Source organism: Anser brachyrhynchus (genome assembly GCF_964034855.1).
Source record: "Anser brachyrhynchus genome assembly, chromosome: 7".
In the NCBI taxonomy this organism is placed as follows: Eukaryota; Metazoa; Chordata; class Aves; order Anseriformes; family Anatidae; genus Anser; species Anser brachyrhynchus.
In genome coordinates, this window is record NC_137701.1 from 41013101 (window position 1) to 41038788 (window position 25688).

The following is a 25688-nucleotide window of genomic DNA, read 5'->3' on the forward strand; positions in this document are numbered from 1 at the left end:
AGTGGTTCACTATGGCACATAACGCACACATCTCATTACAGGTGAAATATTCTAACTGCCACTATCACTGGGAAAGAAAATAACTCTCCCAATTTAATTTTCCTGATGTAACAAAACCATGATTCTTCACTATGAAATGTTGATGCCATCCATCAGTCACAATCAATAAAATCATCATAGAAGTACGCCTTCTTTAGCATCATTCCTTCATACTGGTATTATTTGAGGGAGGTAATTAAACTCATAATATGTAATGAATGTAAATGAAGAAAAAACCCTCATGTTCTCCCTCTAACTATGCTTATTTTACTGCTTTGATTTAAAGTATTTTTACATCTTACAATCTATGAAATACACAAAGCCCTGAAGGAAAGGCATCAGAAGTACAGTAAGCATCAATCAATACATATAATGACTAATTAAAAAGGAACATATTTTAACATTAAAAAAAAAAACACCAAATGCTGTTATTTATGGATTTTTCACTTAAAATGATGCATTCCCTCTGGACTAATATATTTGCTGTCTTTCTGAAATATAGATTGCAATACACTAGTTTTAGATACTGTTGCTTGCATGCATCAAAAACAAAGTGATTTTATGGGTATCAGGTCCACCACAATCATTTAAAAACCATATATATAGATAAATATATATATGCAATCTACTCTAATACTAGAGAGAAAACCTTAATATTTTCAGTCTCTCATATATATGCCTGTGCTCATATCAGTCAAGAAAGAGAACAGTCTCTTAGACATGATAACTTTAAAACACATTTAAAGAAGTCCACACACACAAAAAAAAAAACTGCTTAGAGCAGTAAGTTTTTCCATAAGCAGCAAAAAGACACTGCCTCCTTTCGCTCTTGTTCTCCCCTGCAAGTATTCACCTGCCTTTGCTTCGAGCCTCGCCGGCTCGCACGCAGCGTGCACCCAGCCTTTGGTGGCTTGTCTTAAAGAGAGGGCTTGCGCCAAGCTGCTCGCCTTAGCACTGCCTGTGCCCCACCGTGCAGGAGGTCAGATCTGCGTGCTGGCGATAGTCTGAAACCAGCCTGCGCAGTAGCCGGTGGAAAGCATGTCCTGGGCTGTGAAATGTGCAGTAAGGGTAGGAGAGCAACTGGAAAGAGAACGCACAACAGAAAAATGTATTTTTGCTAACTTTGTTCACAGCTCCGAATGAAACTTCTGCACTACAGAACGGAAGAGATGGCATGGGCTTTGTTTAATTATTATTATTTTAATGTCCAAGGCAATTTTCCACCAGAAAGGAAGATCAAGGAGGTGGGGTGGCCACCCTGGGGTGAGCAGGAAAGGGGCCGTGCCCTGCCAGGGGCTGCCCTTGTCCCAGCAGCCAAACCCAGTTGCAGGGAACGCTGTAACAGGAGAGCAAGCCACCAGTTACCAACAGCCCAAACAATCCAGGCCTTCGCAGGCATCAGTTAGTGGGGATTTCTATTTTCTCAGATTTCCCTCGCCAGCGTTTCACAGCGCACAGACACCTGCTGCAGCACCGCTGCCATCCCGTGCCACCTCTCAGCCCGCCTGCATCCCACCGCTGTGCTGGGCTCTGTCTCGGGGAATAATGCTGGTCTCCCCCCTCCAGGCAGCAGCTCCTTGTGCTTCAGCATTTTTTCCCCAGCAGCGTCCAGCACACACGTGAGCACCGCACCGCCGGCACCCCCCGGCACCGTGCCTCCGCGCAGGCTGCCCCAGCGCTCGGTGACAGCAGCCTTGGGGTGGGGGCATGAACAGCACAGGCATGACAACGTATTTAAAACACGGCTGCATTTACCAGGCAATCAAAGGTAAATTACAAAAAAAAAAAAAAAAGTACTAGTTGTCTATTTCTTGGCACTTCTTTGCTAATAGACATATCAGAGTGAAATGCTCCTGTTAACCCCTTGATGCTGGGACCTGCTGCCTTCCCCTGCGCCCGCGCTAGGGAGCAAAACAGGTTACAAGTGTATCACCAAGAAAGAGAAATATCTTCTGGTAATTACATTCTGCCACCATGCAGTGACCTGGTAGCTATCAGCTCCTGCAGGCTGCGGCGTTACTCACACGTGTACGTGTACACCAACCCGCACACGCTTCTGTCCTGTCTGCTGCTGCTTTGTTGCGTGCAGCTAGGAGCTGTCATGTTTCCCTCCAGAGGTGGCTGTATTTCTGCTCAGGGTGAAGCAAACTCTCCTTGTAGGCCCCTTCTGCAGACGTTGCACAGCTGCATTCTGAGCACACTGTAACCAGGTAGGAGCAGGGCGCAGCACAAGGCCCTCGGCACTGCTGCTCTCCCTGCTGCTTCTGTACAGCACTTGCACGCGCCGTAGAGGCTACCATATATCACGTCAGGGCAGGCACTATGGGTTCAAGGCAGATTTCAGTCCAAACTTTTGCAAATTATACAAATAGAAACTTACATGTTAGACTCCAGCTTGGATGTCTGTTTAGTTTTGACAGATAATTTCAACAGTGTAAGAGTGGTAAATATTCAACTCTGAAGTTAGCTGCTCAAAATACCACGGTTCAAGATTTGATGCTACAGTTGAAAACTTGGCTTAAATCCTCACCTCCATTTTCTGTTTGCAGACTGATTGATTTAGCACAGGAAAATATTCCAAGAACTTATTAAAATAAGGGTCTGTTTACCAAATTTGCCACATACAGGCTCAGTGCTACTCTGAAACCACTCCTGTTCGTTCAAGTGCTCAAAAAAAAAAAAAAAAAAAGCATTTCAGATCATATTTCAAGTTCACTGGGTATTATTTATTTGCATACTGCTAATTTGGATTATTTGTAACCTAAAAGTTATGACTTGTTGAATAACACTAACACACCTCTAGTGACGCTCTCCTTGTTATCTAATCTGGCAATTCCCAGCTCGTGTGTTGAGGCCACCAAACTACCAAAGGAGCCTTTAGTCCCAGTTTAACTTTGACTATTTAATTTCATCTAACATACCAACTTTTATGATTTTCATTATGTCTAGCAATCCTAGCAGCACTGAAGTAAACAGCAGAACTCCCACTGATTTTCACAGGACCAGGACTTCCCTAGTACAGTAATTCCCAATGACAGAAAAGAGGAAATATTACTTCAATGTATTTCTGTTTTTCTCCTTTTTTCAATAACTGTTATCATTGCTGCTTGTATGTGAGGCCCATGAGATACGGCAGAACTGGCTAGGTTCTCTTCACAGCCATTATAATACTTGTGCATAATATGTCTTGAGAGAGGACTATGATTCATTTTTACTACCCATTAGGTGGCTTTGTTGGTATGCTATGAATATTGCAGTTTATGCATGAAAAGTATGCTACTTGCAATATTTGTAATTCTTAAATTCTTTAATAACTACCGAGGTATCTAACGGATGCAGGAGTGCACATCAGGGTGAATACGTTATGTAATGGAACCACTATTACATTCAGTCGAGTAACTTTGGTCTCGTACTCGTCATGTAAATGAGTTTGTTACCAAATGGGAGAGGCACGTTTTAATATTTTGCACGTTTTTTTCTACAGACCTTGGAATTACACCAGTTTTGTATTCAGAAAATTATTTCTGATAATTTTGAACCAATCTGCCACAAAAGCAATACAGCACGTAAGTGCTGCTGAGGGCTTACAGCACGCAGCCTGTCACAGTCCCAGTCATCCTAGCGCGCTTATCAAAACATTTGCATGGCAAGGACACATACAAGGTTAAAGGCAATTTTAAAAGATAATAATTTGGACTTAAGACAAATTTACTTTCCTTCTAAGCCTTTGTATCCTGGGTTTTAATGATAGCTGGCTGTTCACAAAACATTTCAAGGTACTAAATTCTAGAGTTTGAATTGCCCGTTGTAGGTCCTGAAGATGAAATTTGCTCTAGTGTAACTACTTCACTGTCGTGGTTACACTGACTCCCCTGCCAAATACCTTCAGCTCGGCCCTGGCTGCGCGTTTATGGGCAGTTCTGGACGGAGCACTTTGCAATCCTGCAGTCTGGGCTATGACTTTGTGTAGGTAAAACCAAACAGGTGTCTGCTCCATCAGACACAAAGGAACTGCAGGGATGCCCGGAAGGCTGCGGTCAGCATCTAGGACAGACGGCTTTAACTTTCCTACCGGCTGGGAAAAGCACTCCTCTGGGCCACTGCTGCCCCGCCACCCACACGTTCATTACAACTCCTGGCTGTGAGGCGGTACCAAAGGATGGGAACTGCTCTCCAGAGGCACTTCCCACACTTCTGTGGCCCCACGGCACCACCGACCCCCGGCTGAGCGCCCTCAGCCGCCCAGGGGCCTGCAAGCGCCGGCCTCGCCCCAGCACCGGCCGGGCCCCGGCTGCGCCCCGCAGGCGGGAGGGCACGGGGGGCACACCGTAGGGCTGTCAGGCCACAGGGGACCACAGGCCTCGCAGGAACCGGCCCCAGACCCTCCTGACTTCCCCGTGCCTGCCTGGCCGTGGCTGTAACCCCACCTTTCCCGCAGAAAGCGAGATGTTTGTGGCCCGCCCGCGTGCGCAGCCGGCTGTCTGAGGACGGCGATCCATACATCTGCAAGTACATTAGGAGCTGACACCCTCTAAAACGCTGGCAGCATCAACATCTAATCGATATGCATGTTCACCAGCAAAGCTGACTAGTACATCTGTTCTGTGAAAAAACATACATTCTGCCTCTAGTACAATCAGTGTAATTAAAAATTAACATGCATTAATTGTTGGAGCTGATGTAAACAGCTGATGTTCCACTTAGCCCTGTCTTCTGTACATATCATTAGGCAAAGCCAAATATTGTTAAGTAAACAGGCAACACTTACAAAAAGAAATAGAAAACTAATTCCAACTAAATAAATTGACAACACAGTGCAAGTCATATTAAAACAGTTGAGATAATTATTAGGCTACCGGACTAACAGAGAGAAAATCATAGAAGACATACTTAATTGTTTGAATCTCATTTCAGTAAATGTATTTAGGCACAGTGTGAAATATAATTTAACTTGAATGTGTGTGCAGTGTTTTCCCAGAAGCAGGATGTGCAATATGCTGTTGAAATAAAAATATAAGTTGGAGTTTGATATGCAGGTAAAACAAATAACTTCTCAAATGCAGCAATCTCAACCAACTGCTTCAGCATCCGACAGTCTCAGGAGAAAGCCAGGTAGGTTATGCAATGCTAAAGGTTTTTTCTGCCTCAGATACATCTGCAAAACTCCCGTCAATACCGGTGGGAGCCACGTGCAGACACCGAGAGCGGAACATACTCCTAAGGAGTTACATCCCACTTTTTATCGTTGTTATTTAAATGTCATAGCAAAATAATTTCTCCAATTTGTATACAAATAAAACCCCAGCAAATCTGCTCGGTACCACACATCCAGGGCCGCTGCTGCAGATCACAGCGGTGCCGCTGCACATTGCCTGGGGGGCGGCAGCTGCCTGTACCCCCAGGCTGCTGGAGCTGGGTGCCTCCAATGTCAATCTGCTGTCCTCCTGCGGGAGGGAAGGGAGGGGAGGGGAAGGGAGGGGAAGGGAGGGGAAGGGAGGGGAAGGGAGGGGAAGGGAGGGGAAGGGAGGGGAAGGGAGGGGAAGGGAAGGGAAGGGAAGGGAAGGGAAGGGAAGGGAAGGGAAGGGAAGGGAAGGGAAGGGAAGGGAAGGGAAGGGAAGGGAAGGGAAGGGAAGGGAAGGGAAGGGAAGGGAAGGGAAGGGAAGGGAAGGGAAGGGAAGGGAAGGGAAGGGAAGGGAAGGGAAGGGAAGGGAAGGGAAGGGAAGGGAAGGGAAGGGAAGGGAAGGGAAGGGCTTACTAATTACTGAAAAGTGAACCCCACAGCTTGAGCCGTGCACCTAGGTGTTATCCATGAAATTTCACAGAATTCCCTAGTGATTTCTTTAAAAGTTCAGTAATTAAAGACATGGAAAGCACGTGGGGAAAGAATGCCTTACAACAGTTTCTCTGCAATTGCATTTGGTTGTTATATTAACACTCCAGAAAGTCAGTCACAGAACGAGCTGTCCCTCCTACTAGCTGTGGATGACCATAAATGATGTGAACTAAACAAAGTTGGAAAATAAGCTGAATAAGCATTCTCAATAAAACACCCCAGAACAGGGTGGATCTGGATGTTTAAATGCTGTATTCTAGTTTTGTTATGGCTTTGTTGGTCTGTTAGCGTTTGCCTTATTACTGCTGGTAAAACATTTCAGTTTTTGAGGACCAGTTACAGACATTCATCCAGTTACAGAAATTCCTCCGGTATGCCAGTTTTTAAGGACCGCCACGCCCTGCAGACAAAGTTCCCACCCCACTCCGTGCCCTGAAACCCACCAAAGGTTCACAGCACTGCTCAGCTGTTTCATAACAATATCAGGCTCACGATGAACCAAATGAGTTCTGATTTGTGCTATTTAATGTCCTAATGGCTTGACTAGTTAGGTAGATAATTACACAGTATGATTTATCCAACCCATTTATAAATATTTATAATAATGGATAGATTAACCTTTGGGATTGCTCTCCGGCAGTCCCTTTGGTGGGGAGGGATCGCCCCACCACAGCCGGCAGTGCTGCTGCCCGTGCATGAGCCGCGGTGCCGGTGGGTGCCCAGGGACACGGTTTGGTCCCTGGGGAGCCCTGGCCAGCACCCGCAGCCAGGGGACACGGCCAGCAACCGTGGCTCTGTCCCACGCACCCTGCCCTCGTCTCGCTTCCCCAGGCAGCCCCGCCGGAGGAGGAGAGCCTCCCCAGCCTCATTTCCTCGTTTCATTGAACCGGAGAAAAAGAAACCACAAGAGGTCAGGAATCTCAGGCTTGCGCTGCCCAACAATACCAACACAACCCACAACGCGGGAGGAAACGGCTCGGCGTTCAGGCCTCCCAAACATCCTTTGTCGAGCGGAGCTCCAGATGAAAGCCTGGGCTGGTGGAAAACCTCCCTTGAATGAGTTTGTTCACGGTCAGCGCTGCAGGAAGGCGCGGTGGCTGGCGAGCAGACGTGCCCCCGTGGCACGGCCGTGAGTCACGGCAGCCCACGGCAGCCCACCCGCGGGCACAGGCGGCACATTGTCGTCGGCGCCGCGCCACAATCGCCGCAGCCAGAGCGGGCCCGCGGGGACCGGCGGCCTTCGTCATCCCGGGACGTCAACGCCAACGCTCTGCTCCCCCGTGACAAAGGGCCAGTGTTCGCTGCACCGCGGCCGGAGAAAGGCGCTCCCTGCAAAGAGCGAACAGCAGCTGGGGGAACTGGGGGTGCCCGTGGCGGCATGCTGCAAGAGCCCTCCGGGGAAACCAGCGCGTTCTGAAAAACCCTGCTCCAAATCCTCTTCTTGGAAAGTTAAAAACATCCTAGTACGGAAAGAGACAGATCCAGCACTTTCGATCTGGCAGCACTAGTTCTTAAGATCGGCGAAAATATGCTCAATGCACATTAGACAGAAACAAAGAATTGAATTTGGTCTCTTATGGTAATTATCTTTTTGGATGTCTCTGACTTTTTTGGAGCAGTTCCAAACCAATGCCTATCACATTCTGAATTTTGATACAGCACAAGCTTTCCAAATGACGGCTTCTGCATCCCAGCAGTATACGGAAAAGAGACAGTCTAGTCCTTGGCCAATGCTGCTGAAAGTCAATGGAAACAAGACACAAATCTTTGCATACGCTTTGGAAAAGTCTTCCTGACATCATTAAAATACTGTAATGCTGATTGTTATTGTATCCTCTAATTGCTACTACCTTGTAACATATCCTTTGCTTAAGGAAGAACACCACAATGTTTGTGTATTACATTATTAAAATTAATGTTTAAATAAAACTCTTCTGGCAACAAAATGAAAATACATGGGAATAATTACAAGAAGACAAATAGTCAGAATTTTTACTTCTAGAATTCAGCTTAAGAGGAAACCGCTTTTATTCTCTGAGATTGAACTGTGGCACTTAGCTTTCATACCGTTTGTGTTGAACAGACATCCATTGTATAAGTCATTAAACCTTAAACAGTCAAAAAAAAGAAGGGGATCCAAAACAAAATATTTTAAGAGATTTGTTTTTATCACAGAATTTAAAAAATTTGATTAGAATACATTTTGGGCTTAAGACCTCATTTTTTCCATGCAATCTATTGTACCTATGAAAAGATATTTGTGAGGTGTATCTGTATCCTAAACCAGTTTTCCATAACCATGCAATAGCATGAATACGCTTCCATTTCCACAGGAGGTAAATCCCCATTTCAACTTCCCTAATTTTTCTGTTTCAAAGTGGTTCTGAGCCTGCCTGCAAGAATGTCAGCTGCTGCCCTGGTGCCTGTTTGCATTAGCACATCCACGCTGCTCTCTGATGTCTGTGTTGAGCCAGAGCCTCTCAACGGAGGAGAGGACAACCAGGAATGTGTGGAGTAGCCAAGTTGTGGGAGAGAAGGGAAGATGAGCTAAACTGTGCTCTCAGATAATACATGCTACTTAAAAGAAATGATCAGGGGATTATATCAGGCTCCTTTGGGGTCTGATATAAGGGTCATAAGAGACCGATACTACCAGAATGATGAGGATACCTACAATGTCGTGGGAAAAGAAGAAAGAGTCACAGAAGACATCTACTTAAAGAAATTATTGTTAGATTAAAGCAAACACTCCACCTTTGGGAAAGCTTCATTTTATTGGCAAAGCTGGCAATATGTTGGAGAGTATTTGAGTACACAACAAACTCTGACTTATTAAGGTGTCAATGCATTGTTTTGTTATTCTTAAAAAAATACGTTGGAGAGGGGCTTTCAGACCACAGAGAGTGGGGCTGCCCTGGGGGCTTCACTGACACCCATCCTAGCAGGGTGATCCTGAGAGGAAATCGAGGGCTAGAAGTCAGGACTTCCACAATTTCTTCCTACCTCTGCCACCTAATTTAAATATCTAAAGCTTCCAAACATTTCAGATCATCCCTAAACTTGGTCTAGAATCAATAATGCTATCCCACAAGAAGGCAGGGGGAGGAATTCTTTTCTAAAGACAATACTGTCAAAGTTAGTAACAGACAGAACTCCCTCTAGATCTGTTAATGTTGCTGGCTATTGAGACAGTGAAATAATTAATTGCAAAATTCAACACCAGAAGGAAAAAAAAAATGCAGCGCTAGACCTTGCCTTCTGAGCTTCCGACACCAGAAGCGGAGCTCCATCAGTGAGAAGTGCGTGTGTGTTTACACGTCTATCACGTGTGACAGTTCCTCCTCCTGTGCTGGCCGCTGCAGAGGCAGGGATGCCCAGCTCCCAGCCAGCCCTGACTCCCCAGCACACGGGGCAGGATGCAACGTCCCACCCGCTGCCAAGATGCACCATGTCTGCTTGGTTTGCAGGGTGGTGACAAGCATGAACATCCTTGCTAGATACGGATTTGTCACAATATTGCTGAGTGTGGCATCAGATCTGGACGGCTGTTTTAGAAGCACTTGTTTGCTCGGCTGTTTGTTGTGAGTTGCCGGCTCCTCGTGTTGCCCGGGCTGCTCCTCGTGCAGAGCGCTGTTCGGAGCTCCGAGCGCTCTGCCAAGACCAGGGTGCTCACGTGATGCGAGCCGTGATATAATTCCTATATACTCCGAATGTGGCTTTCTGCGTGGAACCATTCCAATGCTAAGAGCAACGCTAAGAAGAAGCAGTAGACAAAATTTGCCTCCAACAAATTAAAAAACCCCTCCCCAGTATGCATACAAGTTCACACCAGTCAGACTGTGTAGATTAGCAACAAAGTGAAGGGACCTGCTTAGCAATGGACACACATGTCGTACCACAATCTGGCAGCAGCATTTTATGCAAAGCGAGCTTTCAGAGTGGCATGGAACTGCATTTTTTTCCACCTGCTGCTCTCGTCTCTGCCCATTGGCAGTTTTGACATGCATCATAATTTCGCAGTCTGCTCGTGATGTTGGAATCTGGTCAGGGAGCGAACAGGGATCCTAAATCAGTCCTTGTGATTTGTGCTGCAGCGAGCGAGTGCACGAACCTTGAGGCTTGGCATCGCTGCCGAGATGCCGCTTATGCACCGACGGCAGGCTCAGCCCCCGGGGAGAGGAACGATACAAATGAGCCCTGGGAGACCTCCTCCAGCTGTACGGCACATTTGCAAGGGCAGAAGAGCGCTTTCCTGTGAATTGTGGCTTCCTTTGTGCCCGCGTTGCTTTAGGCAATAACGCACTCGGCAGGCTGGGGAGCCCCAGGGGTGGCAGCGCCTTGCTGGGAGGACAGGGCGTGAGCGTGGGGCGCGCTGACACAGAGCTGTCCAGCAGCCCTGCCCCACGCAGCACTCCCCAACAGAGCAGGCAGCACCCACCTTCGCACGGCCGGATCCAAAAGCACACCCAGCACCTTCCCTGTCCTAGCACATGCATCCAGAACAGCAAACGTGACTTAGAAAGGAGCGAGGCTTTTTGTTCGCTTCATGACAAGATACTCCACCGGTAGCCAACACCACAGAATAGGGGAAAATCCTCCCCCGAAGGATCCCACCTTGGAAATCCCACCACGGCACCCCAGCAGCCCCGGGTGGCAGTGGCACAAGGGTGATGCGGACAGACCCCGGTGGGACTGGGTGCGATGCCCCTCGCGGCGCCGCGGGAGTGGGGAGCTCCCTCCTGCTCCCATGGAAGGCAGAGTACAGGGCCCAGGAGAGACTTATGGCCATTTAAAGTAAATAAATCCTTGAAAACGTAATAGCCTCCAGTGTGGCTATATTCTCTGATAAAGCATTAAATGAAAGACGCCATTCCCAGTACAAATAATTGCCTTTGTTTTCATCATTTTGTCTAGTGCATTGCGGGAGGCTGTAGAACAGTGTGAGTTTTTCTGATCTATAATCAGACAGTTCATAAAAATCCTAATGGAAATGAAGATTTTGCTATTTGGAGTGGTCAAATTTCCATTTTCAAACACATCACATTTTAAAACCCAGGTTGGCATTTTGGTTTGCTGAGAGTTTTAGGATAATAGCAAATTACACAGAAAATCTACCAATTCTTTGTCAAGTGAACTATGCAAAAAAGAACCATTAGTTCATAGTTCATCTGTGAGATGGGAAGACATCCTGAATAATAATTTTGTGAGACTACGAAGGGCATTTATTCGCAAATAACGCTCACATCTACAGAATTAAGACTGCCCCTGCTGTCTGTAAGACCGCTGTGCTCAGATTTCACGGAAGGGATGTTTGAACACATTTGTCTTCCTCACTAGGAGGGCAGGGGAATGCAGCCGCCCCATACGAGAGAGGCTCACAACACACCAAGTGAGGGATGGGGAACACCACGAGGTGGTGACAACCACAGTCAGCGTCCCTTGGCGGTGGCAGGGCTGAGCACCCCGAGGTCCCCAGGGTGCTGAGCCTGCAGCGGCAGCGAGCCCGGGCGCCGGGAACCAGGGCTCCTTCCAGCCCCTCACCCTGCCCACGCTGCAAGCAAGGTGCTTGCAGTTGTTCTCAAAACAGAGCTTCTGCACCAATTTCCTTTCGTACTTACTGGCTGGTCTGCGGTTTGCTAGGACTGTAATCTTTACTTCTGTTGAGAATTTAAAAAAAAATACAAAAAAAAACCAAAACCTCAAAGACAAAAGAATGCATTCTTTTGTTCTGTGTTCTGTGCCAAAGTTAAACTCTGTAGCACTGAGGAGACTCCCAACCCAGAGCTTTGGGTCCTGTTATTTAGAAAATGAAAATCTACCTAGAGCAGGCTACGAAGAAAAGGTATAAAAGATTGGTTAACTAAATTAATCCACTTTTTCTTTCCCTTAATAACAGTGCCCTGAGGCATAACCCATACAGAAAATTGTCTGTGACTCGTGCTTTGAAGCGAGCACGGAAAAGGAATCCCATCGGGAATTTGCTACATTTGTTACAGCACTGGGAAATATTCATCTGTAAATAAATATATTTTGGCTTTGGGGATCTCAAATGATCTTAAATGTGAAGTTTGTAATAAGACTGAGCTAAGAGTATTCCTGTAACACAGAGAATTGAAATGCTATCAATACTTTCCTGTAAGTTTGTTGTAAAACATGAGAATTCACTCTTATCTCCATTTTACGATCCTATGACCTATTCAGGAGTCCACTAGGAATTTGTTTTTCTTTTTTATAGAAATCTGAAGAAAACCAGTAATTAGCAGTGACAATATCACTGCAGATCCCCTCTAGCACAGCAGTTTTGCATCCAGCACCATCAGCAGAGGCCAGCCCTGTCCTGCAGCACCCAACAGCACCTTGCCCCTAGTCGTAGCACAACCTTGGGCTGTCAAACTGTGCTCAGTGTTGGGATACTGATCAGCTGAGCCTGGCAAAAATGCTAGCATACTCCTCTCAGTCACAGATGTGTAAATCGAGTGTATCAATACCACACGCAACCCCCCTTCCAAAAAAAAAAAAAAAATTAAAAGAATAGCTGTTCTTGGGTGCTCACAATATTCCTTAATGATCAAAATCAGGCACCAAGGCTCCCAGTGCTATCAGGTGTGTGATGCAGATGAGGTTCCAAATACCAAGTTTGTAGACAAGATCTTTCTAGATTTTTAACAAAAAACACAAATCTAATTACAGGGGCACTTCCCCTGCAGTCCGACTGGCACAGAAAAAGGTGAATACGGAGGGGTTCCATGACCTACTCTGGAAGCAGATATTTTATTCTACCCTATTAAACAAGCTTCCTTTCTCTGAGTTTTTCACTGGATAACAGCCAAATCTTGGAAGACAAAAAGCGTTTCCTTGGACAGTGTGACCTTTCCCTTAACTTCAATGGCATCCGACAGCCTCTCAAAATCCTGGCAAGCACCAGACTCGAGGGCTTTGCCCTAGGAGACAACACGAGCCTCCCAGAAGGCTCCCCAGGAGGTCCCACATGAGCATCCCATAAAAATATTTGCAAAAAGTGCCCCGAATATTATGTCATTAAAAGGCAGCGTCAGTTCAACTTGGGCCTGAAACAATGTTGGAAAACAGAAGAGGTGCATTTGTCTAGAGCCTATTTTGCCACTAAAAGAACTTCAGAGGATCCCATGCTCTACCAAACAGTTTCAGTTTCCCTCCCCTTGTCCCCAGTTTAATGATTCAGTAACTAACAGTAACGACTCTTAAAAGATGAGGGGGCAGAGGCACACGTGGCATTTTATCAGCTTTCTTCCACTTTGACTGACAGAGCTCACCTACACTCCCTCATCCTGGGACTCCACTGAAGCACATCACTTTATGTCCCCAAGAGCCACCTTGCTCCGGCCCCACTAGCTAACGAAGGGACTTGTCGGGGAATTTGGGCAGGGATGCTGCCTGTTTAAATACACCTTGCACCCTCTCTGGAATAGAGATGTTTGGTGCTTCATTATCCAGGACAGCCCCAAACTTAAGTCCAGGTGCCTAAAAGAGGACTTGGCACCATCCACTCCAGGTCCTATTTCTTCCTTAGGGGCCAGAGCAAAACACTATAGACTAGACTAGACTAGTTCAGTTGGAAGGGACCTTCAAAGATCACACAGTCCAACGTGTGTTTTTCTGCAACATTTCTTGTTTCTGAGAACAAATATCACACTAGATTGCACCCCGTGGCGGTGGGGCAGCCCACCCCTCGGCACATTTGCGCCCCCTCTCCCCCAGGACAGAAGCCCACCGCCTCCCAGCGCCGAGCGGCTGACGTTCGCACTGCTGCAAAGGGACGGCGAACCCGGGGCGCCGGGCCCGTGACCAGAGAGCACTACCATGCTGCACTTCCAGAGAGAAAAGGTGTCGGGGCTTTGTAAGGACAGCTAACAAACTGTGTAAAGGCAGAAACATTCCTTGGAAGCTGAGCTGCTTGCAGGCGAAGCTCGCTGGTATTTCACAGCCCCTTTCAGGCCAGCGCTCAGGACGGCACATCCGTACCATCTGTGGGTTTTCTTCAGGCATCGGGCGCTGGATTTCCCTTCCCACCTAGCAATCAGATCAGGTTACCCAGTGCCTCGTTGTAAAAATCAAGTGTCTTACTGTTTTTTTGCCAGCAGAGCCTTCTCATTTATCCCTTGTATTAAAGATTCAGCTGCCGTGCATTAAATGAACCCGTTTCACTGGCAGGTGCTTGCCGGTTTTTAGGCTTTAAACGGTACCATTACTATCATTTATAAGGATAACATCACAATTAAGAATGTATGAATAATTTAAAAATGAGCAAGTAGCATTTAGTTTCACACTCTGCCTGCTGAAGAGGTTTTAAAATGCAGGGTCTTTATTTTATTGCAAAACACTGGCTTGTCTTGGTAAAAGGGATGAAAAGTTACTAATTTCAGGCTTTAGTTCAAACCCTTTAATCTTACAAATAAGTGCCTTCGGTGAGTACTTTGTTATCTCCTAAAGCCTCGGCAGGGCTGTTCGCAGCCTTTGTCTCGTTCTGAGATTCTTACCTTATCCTAGGTGAGCCAAATGAGACAAAGGGGATGCCACCAGAGAGAATTGTGACTTAATGGAGCTTTTCTTTTTAAATCCTAAGTTGTACTCCTGGCAAACACTATGGAACAAGCCTGTTTCATTGCAATAAATAATGGTATATAATTAAAATTCCATTCTGTTGTTGAGAACAGTGTGATAAACTGTTTGTGAATTGGTAATTCTATTTATTAAAAACAGGGGCATTAATTTTGACACGTTGAATTATAACGCAGACAAACAGATCTTGTGTTTTAATTAAATGCTTCTATTTGATGAGGGTTTTTATATTAAGATTTAATACCAGATTCCACAAGCCACGCGTTACGTGGTGGGCTACGATCCCAGCGGGGTGCCGGGGGTCGCGCTCACGCCCGCGCGCGGGGCTCGGGGGGCTCCAGGCAGACCCCACCACCGCCGGGGCCCCGCCGGGGCACCCAGCCCGCACCTGGCCGTGCCTTGCCGGTGCCTGCACCCGCTCCTCCTGCCTACCCTGTGCTTTAAGGATGCTTCCGGGCTGCTACTACATTTCTGATTTTCTAATGCTGAAGCAGAGCTGAATATTTAAAAAAAAATAACAACCATACTGCTTTGAGGTTTCTTTCACATTAAGCTACATTTAATATTCATTTCACATTTTTTTTCTATTAATTAAAAGTAAACCGTGTATTGTATGGTACATTATCCCTCTAACAGCCCCATGTGGAGATCATGAAGTGGAAGACTAATGGTGTAGACTTTAGCATTTAGTTTTAACCAGAATAATTTACATATCTGTGAGAAGAGTCCAAGGCATGTGTAAATAAGCAGAACTCTGAGATATCGAGACCCTTGCTTAGTTTACTATGGACTGGAGAGCCATGGGCTGTGCATTTATTCCATCAGTCAGCTAATTTAATGAGACTTTATACAGCATCTATTTCTGCAGAAGACACAAAACTTATTATTAAGGAGAGGCATGTGGCAGTAAGAAAAATGTGTTTGTTTGCTTTTTTATTCTATTACCCCCAAGTAGCAAAGGTGATTCTATTCACTGTTCATTAAAGTTTACCTTTATAATTTATCAAAGGGGACCGATATCAACAGCTTTATGCTGAGATTTCAAAATTCAAGACTGATTAAAATTTAATGTAAAAGGCCACAGATTTGGGGTGGGTTTTCAAGAAAAATAGCTTCCCACCTAAAACGTATAGATTTCACTAATGCGCATCTCTATTAGAAGGCACTATCATACACATTAGAGGCACGGCCTGAGCACACAAGTGGCATTTTCACTTCAAAATCCGTGTGGGCCTTTCAGCCTAAGTTTTGAGAAGAGGAAAGTTCTGTCAGAAAGCTGAGAAAAGCGCACAAGGCAGGCCTTGCACACAGCCTCCACGGCCGCAGCCATCGCACGTCGCTGACCTGCTGCGCGCTTCTGCACTGGTCTCAGCCCCAACGCAGGCATCCTGCAACAGCAGCAGGAGTGCTGCAACAGCAACAGAAACACCAAATTCGCAAATTTGGCTGCACCTGAAGAATAATTTCTACTGAAAAAATATATATATATTTTATGTGAGTATTTCAAAGGTAGACATTCCAATTTTTTATCTTAAAACATTTTCTTTCCCACTTTGCTTACTATTTTAGCCTTTAAAATCTTATGAAAATGGAACAGGAAGAGTTTCCATCCAGATGATGCAACTGTATGGAACTGAAATGACTTTTTTCCCTTCCTAGTTTGGTCAGCAATTGAGAGACGAGGCATTGATATCGCCGCCCTACTCCTCCTGTCAGAGCAGCACCCCTATGGCATTTGCTGTGCCAACGACTCCCCGGGTTTCCTGTGAAAGAACCACAACATGTCCTACTCCAGGTAATTTAGAGAAGGCTTTGGGGTTTTTCTTCACTGCTGGTTAACAAGAATGTGCACAACTACCGTCAGGGATTAGAACAACATAAATAATTTTCCCAACCGATTTACTTGCTTTATTTTTTAATGCTGAAGCATTTTTTTAAATAATAATAAAAAATAATTTTAAAACAGAGGACACTGAAAGGAAAGGTGGCCTTTTGAACACTGAAAATGCCTACCACTTGAAATGTAGTTGATTTTTCCAAATACGTATTTCAGAAAATATGAAATTGCACAAATCCCCCCCCAAAACATAACAACAATCTGTGCTCTCTAAGGAAGCGAGGTGAAGAGTGAGAAGTCAATCCGCAGTCCGGCCGTAAATTCTGCTCCCCAAGCCGCGTGTTGGCCATGCTCTGCCCTGCTGAACACAGCGCGAAGGGCTCCCCGCCGTGTCGTGAAGACAAACACAGCAGCCCCTACTTGCAGTTCCATACAACTCGCCGCAATGCATTTATTTCCTAACCGCCCCCATGCTATCTGCAGAGGGCATCGACGCGAGCAGCCGCTGTGCGATCCTGGCCGCTGGAGGTGCCCGCAGGACCCCAGTGCTCCCAGTGCCCCCAGTGCCCCAGCCTCCCCCCACGGTCGGCATTAATCGGAACTACATTTAGGGAAGGCACGTGTCTCCTCAACCTGCGCAAGTCTTCCAGTAGCCTGACTGTGCATGGCAGTGAGCTCCACCAGCCAGCAGCACAGATCCGTCCCAAAGCACTTTTCTCCAAAGGCCTGAGCACCAGTTACCTACCGTTATCCTCACTTTGTTCCCGGGCAAAAAGCGAAGGGACCAGAGGTTCCCACTCTGTCTCTTTTACGTGATTAGTCCCATGAATCTCATTAGAATAACAAAAATACGGCCTGCTTATGGCTTCAATTACATGTTTCCTAAGTGAAAAATAATTAAGGATTGCAGAGTCTGGTCTATGAGTGAAGAGAAAATCCAGGCCCTGCTCCGCCTGCTGACAGCACAGATCCGTGGAGCAGAGCAAGGAGCCTGGCAGCAGGCTCCGGCCTCCCTCTGCACGGGCTCCGAGACACCCTCAGCCCTTTCACCTCTCGTATTCCCAAACTTAAACGTAAGACATATGTTTTGCTAGATACCATAATGACAGATTTTGAAATGATAGAAACTGATTTTTAAAAAACACATACATGCAGAGGAAACTACGTGTATTGAAATGTTTTCTGCAGCTCCCTGATAGTTTCGCTGCGTTGATCTGCAGTAGTGCTTGCAACAGTAAATGCCTTGAAAACTAAGCGTTTATGATCCAAATAAGAGGGTCAAATTAAAGCCAAACTAGGCTAGGTGAGACAAAGTTTTTCTATAAAGAAAGGTTATTTAGCTGAAAAGGAAGAAAACAAATAATTGCAAAAATATTAAATACTAAGTAGTTTTAAGAACCAGTAGTTTGAAAGAAGTTTGAAAGAACCAGTAGTTCTAAAGAAGCAGCATCCCCTTCGAGTAAGAACTGTGGTTGTTCTCTAGTATTTTAGAGTAATATTTTAGAAATCCTGGTAGTCTGGGATTTTGCCTTCTGGAGATAACAGGATGCAGGAATACCAGTTCCTGTTTTATAGTGTATTCATAAAAGCTTTCTGAACATCCTTTTTCAGTTTCAGATTTTTAAGCAATTAGTTTGCAGATGTCACTAAATAAATGGCATTCATTCCTTAAGCAGGAACCATACCTGTTAACCATCTCCACATATTCTAGCTTTAAAGCTGAGCTTGATGTGCACAGCATGCTCAAAAACTGTATTCACAGTTCAAATGAGCTGGATTACAGACCATGACCACTGAGACCCTCACATGACAAAGCCTTTGTGTAATTAATATGCAGGGTAAAATGCTCCCTGGACGGCTGCTAAAGCGATTTAAATCATGCACATAAAAAATGTAATCACAAATTTAGCATGGTGGACATTGTAGTCACACTGTGCTTGATTGCATAGAAGGTTCCAAGTGTGTTTTAAATGTCCTTTAAGATTGAGATTAGGACTTGTACTTACAAGATGCATATTAATCTAAAACTCAACATTTTTCAGTGTGGGATCACAGTAGGAGAACATTATGGGCAATAGAGGTTCATTCTAATCCCAGTAGGTAATTACACTTTGAAATAATATTCTTTAATTAAATCTTGTTTGCAGTTGATTGATTTAAACACTAAATCTAAAAACCTAAATTTGAGTTTTTATCAATTTTTGATGCTTATTGCACAGAACTTGGGCTTTAATTGATGTTTCTGAAGTTTTTAAAGCTCTTGTCCACCGTATCCTAGCTGAATTTATTGTAATTACCAGCATCATTCTTTTGCACTGTAGACAACTTTCACTAGAAGCATGACGATTTTAAGTACTTTTAAACCGTAAAATGTGCGATACGTACTTGGTCTGTAAGAAGGCCAGCATTTTTCCCAGGTTCTTTCATAAAGCCTCCAGTTTACACCATGCTAACTGTTTTCAAAGCTTTGGGGAAGGGGCCCTGCTTCCCAAACACCCACCCTTTGCTGTTCCGTGCAGCGCTGCCGATGGCACGCAGCACGCGGCTTACAGCTCCGGGGCAACATCCACGGACCTCAGACTCCAGGGCTAACCTCCCCTGCCACAGGCTTGTTCGTTCCCTGTTTTAAGCCCTCTGCAGGGCTGGACTACATCCCTCAGTGGGGACATGGTGCTTTTGTCAAGGACGGGGTTTCTGCCACCAGGGCAAAGGGTTTGAAGCTGGGTACTGTGCAAAGACCATTTATCCACTAAGATTTTCTCTAAGTGATCGGGCATGCAGAAAGCTTACTGATACCCTAATCAGCTGCGAGCTTACTTGAGTGCTTACAACACATGGTATGCTTACTTGGTTGGTGTTTTACATGCTAGTGTCCATCACAACAAACGTGACACAGTGAACTGCATGAGCATATAGCTGTGTCTGATACATCCTATTAACATCATGGTTTTAAAGAAGCGTAGGCATACCAGGACAACCCTTTGCTGTGCTGCTGGAGCTGTAGCAAAGACACCTAAAGGCTAACGTAAACGTACAGAAATACTCAGCACTTAGCAGAAGGCCAGAGCTGGTGCTCTCTCATTGCCCCTGCCGGGGCTGGGTGCGGGAGCCCAGCGCTTTCCACACCTCAGCCCCAGTTCTGGGGCACCTCCCCAGGCCACCTCCCCAGGCCACATGCAGAGACATAATCCTGGAACTATCTCACTGAAATTTAACCATTAAGCCCATGATGGTGGTTATGAAGCAGAACAATTAAGAAATTAAATGAGAGGCCAGCGAAGCCACAAGGAGGCGTGCGGCAGTGGCTGGACCCCAGGACGCCCTGCAGCAGCCCCTGACCCGTGCGGAAGGGTGGTGGGAACCGTCCCAAGCAGCCCGAGGAGCCCAACTTAGCTGGGACATTTCATGCCCGAGAGCTGCCCATTACCCATGGCAGCAAGAACAGAACCACTGCAGAGACCTGCTGAGCATCCCCAGTTCAAAAGAGAAGCAGAGAAAGAGAAAATGCAGTCCTGCGAGCCCGGGGATGCAGCTGAGTGAGCATGCGTGCCTATCGCAGGAAATTACATGTGGAACTCTAAATGTGCCTCTGCAGGGCTGACCTTTTCCAGCATGTAAAATTCCACATCCAAAACTTTAGGAATAAGCCTGTTGTGCTGGGAAATGAACTTTAAACATACACTGTTTTACCCTGGTCTTCCTTTCAGGCCCACACGGGCTCGGAGCAATGGGCTTGAATTCAAATTTCACCCTGCTACATAATGATATCATGTACGCGTCTTAGAGTAAATTAAATTCATGATACTATACATTTAATAACAGAAAATTCACATCTTACTGCAGCTGCATTTGTCATATCTGAGAAAAAGCAAACTACTGTATGGAATGTTTTATTAAGATGACTTCGCTCTTGTGAGAAATGATTAAGTCACTATAAGAGCAAAGTAAGACCACAGGACCTCATTCATTGTACCACTAATATTAATCACACAAATAATATAAGTGTCTTACAGTAATCCACATTCCCCTAAAATATATATTATACATCCTGAGGGCAAACAGTAACACAACTGACTTGGAATAAATCCCTCAAGCCATAGTGGCCAGAAGAAAACCATTTATATTCTGACAGATTAATGTATATTTTGTTATGCGTAACAAATGAAAATATTTACAACGCTATCAGAGCTAAAGAAAAATTAAGTCTCACTAATCAATATGTTTCAAGCACGAATTTAAATTCTTTCCAAATCTTTAAATGACCTCAAAAATCAGTATAAAATAAACAAGCATGTTTCCATAAGTTTAGCTGTGGTTACTTGTTATCATTATGTTTAATCTTAAATTTCCTACATTAATTAAATCCTTCTGCTGGCATAAAGGTGAGAAAAAATAAAGAACCATCAGGTGCTTGATGAATTTGTTGACAAGGAAGTGATCCAAAAGCAAGTTAATTTTCTCTAAATAATATTCTCTGATAAATTATTACAACAATATGGGAAAACAAAAACAGATGAAAAAATAATTGTGTAAATGACAGCAGTCTGTACAAGTGGAAAAATTAGCCCATACCATGAAAGCAGGTCTACTGTTCCCCTGGTGAGGGTCCTTGGCACCTGGGTGCGTGAACCAGGTACCATTTTCCCTAATGTCAAAACTGTCTTTATGTACTAGCTCACAAGAATAAGGTAAGGCATGCTAAGCCATTTGCAAGTGCACATCAAATACCTAAAACAAACAAACAGACAAACAACAAACCAAAAAAAAAAAAATTAAGAGTAAAATTATGCTGATGTTATTTTGAACTTCCCTAAGAACAGAGTTCTACCTGGAGGTCATTAAAGTAGTAAATGCGCTTAATAAATGGTATTAAACATACTAACTTCTTTTTACCTGGTCCTTCACTTTTTGCACACAGACAGATTAGGTTCCTACACCGGAGTAACATGAGTTTTCCCTAGAACCTGTTCTTCTCACCCCATTCCTTGTCCATACAGAGCTCCTCCTGTTGCCCACCCATACCACCAGTGCAGATTTCCGCAGACACCAGCACGGGGCTGGGAGCACAAAGGTGTGACCTCGGCCGCCCTCCGGCAGCCTGTCCCCCACCCCCTGAAACACGCTGTTGGCATATACAGTTTTCTCTCACGACCAGGTATCTCATGAACCGGGATCACGACGCCCTGTTCCCGTAGCTTCCCAGAGCTGGTTCTGCTAACCCCTCTCACACACCCAATATCTCTCTCATAGCCCTGGCACAAACTCTGCTCTTTCCGTGAGCTGTGCTATTCCTGCTCTATCAAAGAGAGGAGAAAACATTACCACTTCTAACACGACTTGAGGTTGACTGTCCTTCTACTTAACCTATTCGTCCCCATCTCCTCCTCCTATTATTCCCAAGAAATTTTGCAGGGTGCTTATTATGCAAATGCTACAATAAAAATCTTATTTTCTCCTTCCTTTTCAGGGCTTTGTTCTATTTACCTCCATTCACTCTCTGCTGGACTTCTCCGACAAAAAGGTGAGAGCAAACGTGTCCATTACTGACCTGGGTCTGAGGAAACTCAGCATGAGGTCAGCCACTGCAACAGAGCTTTACGAAACCCCTTCCCACTCAATTTCCCTGTTGCATCTCCAGTATTACTTCCAGTGCTGCTGGACCCAATACACGGCTTCCTTAACAAGTTCAACCATTTTCATCTGGACTTCCAAATAACAGTTTCTTATTGCTCTCTGTCACATGAGCTCTCCTAAACCTTGAACAAGTAACGCTGGTGCAAAACACAGGCTTCCTGCTTGTATATTGGAGCTACTGCCCAAGACCAGTTCATCATTTGAAGAATATCACCCCCTTAATGCTGCAAGACAGTTGAAATTGTTTTTCATGAAATTTTGAGAATCTTTTCATTGATACCCAATATGCAAACCTATACAGAAATATCTGCTATCCAAGCATGTCTTCACATGCTGCAGATACGTTGCAGACACTGCTTTGTCTATGGGAAATGCAAAAATACCAGCCTGAACAGTCACACTCTGAGTTCTACCTGTACTCCAGCCAAATGGTAATTACAACTAATTACTATAGCTTGGGATGCATTAATTAATGTAAATGAATGCATTAGTTGGTTTTAAAGGGAAGTTTATTTAAAGTTAGTATAAGGAGTATTTTACTCTGCCTCATCATTCTGAAACACGCAGCACGGGCTTAGGTTGTCTTTCCCTGCGGGGGACACAGGACCAGAACCGTCTCCCCTTCTCCCCGTGAACGCAGACAAGGAGCTGTTTCATTCCTACAGCCTGCTCTTCTCATTGCATTGGCTTTTGCATTACAATAAAGACCCAAGGAACAAATGCTAGAAGGGACCCCTGGAAGGATTTGTGTTGTTCTGTCTGTAAACAGCATGGGCAGCAGCAAGCAAGGATAACTTTGTGCCAGAAACTGAGATCTATAAACATATGAGAGACACAAAGGGTCAGCAAAAGTTTGAGGATAATGGCTATAAAGAAATTTTTGTCCTGTAAACATTGCATGGCTATGTTCCTTTAGAAACGATTATTAAATAGTCCCAACTTGTAACTGCTCCGAGCCCTCGGTTCCAGAAAGATTAAACACAGCAGCAGACAATAACCTGGGCAGAGCTATTTAAGAAACACACAGGATTTATAATTTCAAAAGTGCCCCAGCACTTCTGAAATAGGCTGGAGAAGGCTCATCTGGAGAACAGAGAGCCGCCAGGGAGCCCGTTCTTGCCAGGGGCTGCGGAAGCATTATTTGTACCAGGCTGTGAGCAGCAGCCCCAAAGGGCGGCGTGTGCAGAGCCGGCCGCAGGGCTTGTCCGGCAAAGGACAGGGAGCAGGGAGGGAGGAAGAGGTGTAACAAAATTCACCGCTATTTAAGCGGCTGACCCGTTTCCTTAATCCCAGCCAGCTGGCACCTGCATTCAGCACAGGGCCGTGCCCACGATGGTGAGGACCAGTGTCCCCAGCCCAGTGCGCCCCACGCCCGCAGCGAGGTGTGCTCCTGTGCCTGCGGACTGCGTGCTCAACAGCCACAGGCAGCTAAACCTGCTGGAGATTGCACTGCTGGAGCTCAGAGCCCGAGTTACTGACACCACTGAAGCCTACGGGCCCCATCCAGTGCCTGTATCATCTGTTCTTGGGAGAACCGAACCAGGAAAGTTCATCCCACAACTTCAGGTAGAGGGAACAGCCAGGTACACAGAGCAGAGCATCTTCGCCAGTGCGATTCTCATACATACAGCAAGCTACTTCACATTTTCTAACAAATTTCTAAAATTTTTAATAGGCAGATAGGAGTTTGGGGTTGGACTTGCAGTGCGACACAAAATGGTGACAGTCAGATCAGTTCTTAACAGAGAAAACCTCCTCACTGCCTCCTGGCCTGGGCGGTCACTGCCTCTGCCACAACAGAAATGAGCTACTTTGAGTCATGCAACCTGATCCAGCTGGGACGAAGTAAGTAGGATCTGGGGGACTTTGCATTTGGGTTCTGAGAGCAGCACTGAGCACAATACCCACGCCTCGCTCCAGCAGATGTGCGGGTGCTGAGCGAGGCCCATCACAGACCCCCAAATACACCTCTGACCACCCAGGGGACAGCAAGGACCAGTTATGCCCACGGGAAAAATAACAAAAAAAAAAGGAAGGAAGAAGTAAAACCCCACCACTCCCTCTGCTATGACAGCCCAGAACAGATGATGGGGTTCAGGAACGGGGCAGCAACAGGCAAGGAGGTGAGCCAGAAGTTACCTTCCAGGCACAACATTCGCTTTTCCTGGCAGCAAGCAGAAGTGGCAGCCGGGACTCGCACCCACGCCAGCTCAGGACCATGTCTCCATCTGTAAAACGGGTCTGATGGTACCCACCCACCTCCACACCTCGCACAGGCAGCGCGTTACAGGTGTAAAGAATCTCCGGTATGATTGCCTTCAGGTGCAGGTTACTTCCCAAAACCTTGGGCCCCTCCGAGGTGCCTCAGTCAAGAGGCTCGGTGGGAGCGCAGGGTGGCACGCTGCCCCACACGGCACCGGAGCAGGGTCTCCGGAGACACGTCTCGTGCTCGGAAGGCTAACCACTGGGTTTTCAATTAGGCTATGTTTTAGGGATACAAAATTGCATATTCCTTTTCTACACGTTCTCTGCACTTACAGAGCAACCCATTATTAAGCTATTAATCACCTCTTTCAATTAATTGTTCTAAAATGACCCAGGCTTTAGTAGTTGTGTTGCAATTGAAAAGCTCACTTATTTTTGGAAAGGTAAAGTTGCAGGCGGTAGTAATTTGAGACAGCCAAGCTATTAGCCACTGTTTAGAATCTCAATTACTCTAAAGAAGGATAATTACAAATAAAACAAACTTGTGATCCCACATCAGTAAGAACAGTTCTTTCCTGCTTTATGGAATATACAAGCAGTTTTTCATCCACTGGATTTAATTTCCACATGAAAAATTGACCTTAACAGTATGAAGTATGGCTACAAGTAAAAACTGTGTTTTCATTGAAGAGAATAAATGCATTTCCTGAACGCTGGCTGTTAAAGCTAATTGATTTATTGGCTCTCTATATAGTGTTCTATTGTCTTTGTACTCATGGGACAAGGAAGCTCTTGAGAACAGAACTAAATTCTGCCACAGTAGCGTGACAGCTGAAGAGGGCTTTTTTTTTTTAATATAATGTGCAAGTTTCGCAGAGCTAAAAGAAACCTTTCTAGGACTGGCAGAAACTAACTGGACATGCCCATTAGCTTACTGGATGGAGTTTTCCAACACCATAATATTATTGGGAAGCTAACAGCACTGGCAGCAGATTAATTCCTTTTAATCGGATTGCTTTCGTCATAAAATATTTATGTTCAAGAAAATGTAAAATTCTTGTCAGAAGAAGAGAGAGAAAATTCCTTTCCCTCCCCCTCCTCTTTTTTTTTTTTTTTTTTACTTTACACACAGCAGTCAAAAATTCAGTAGGAAGTAATATTTCTCCCTGATGAAAAAAATAACGTTAAAATTCATGAAATAGCCAAATATTTGTTATTATCTCTTGCTTTTAGGAGTTATGTAAATTAGTGCCTATAAGATGAAAGAAAGCGCTTGGTAGCAGGTGGGAGCAAACTCATATAATCATACCAATAAAAAAGCCCCGAGGAAAAACAAAATAAAATGAAAAATCAATACAGGATGTTGTTCTCCGGATATACTATTAAAATGTAGTATTCCAGAGCCACACCATTGTCCTCCGTAACGGATGATCCTTTTACTCCGAGGTAAGCTAAGGGACAAATTCTCCCCGCTCATATATATAAAAATCCTACCACGTCTAGAGGAAGCCGAGCCCAGACGTAAGAGCCCAGCCTGAAGAG

The 25688-nt window shown here is 45.3% G+C and overlaps 2 long non-coding RNA genes across 2 annotated transcripts in view; both read right to left on the reverse strand.

Moving 5' to 3' along the window:
* Nucleotides 1–25688, reverse strand: part of LOC308198389 — a 108396-nt gene that overhangs the window by 57960 nt on the left and 24748 nt on the right. The window lies entirely within an intron of this gene.
* On the reverse strand, nt 5805–25268 carry LOC308198391. The gene is made up of 2 exons (XR_013953880.1): nt 24081–25268; nt 5805–7605 (listed from the first exon to the last, which is right to left on the reverse strand). It is a non-coding gene; the product is annotated as an uncharacterized lncRNA (long non-coding RNA).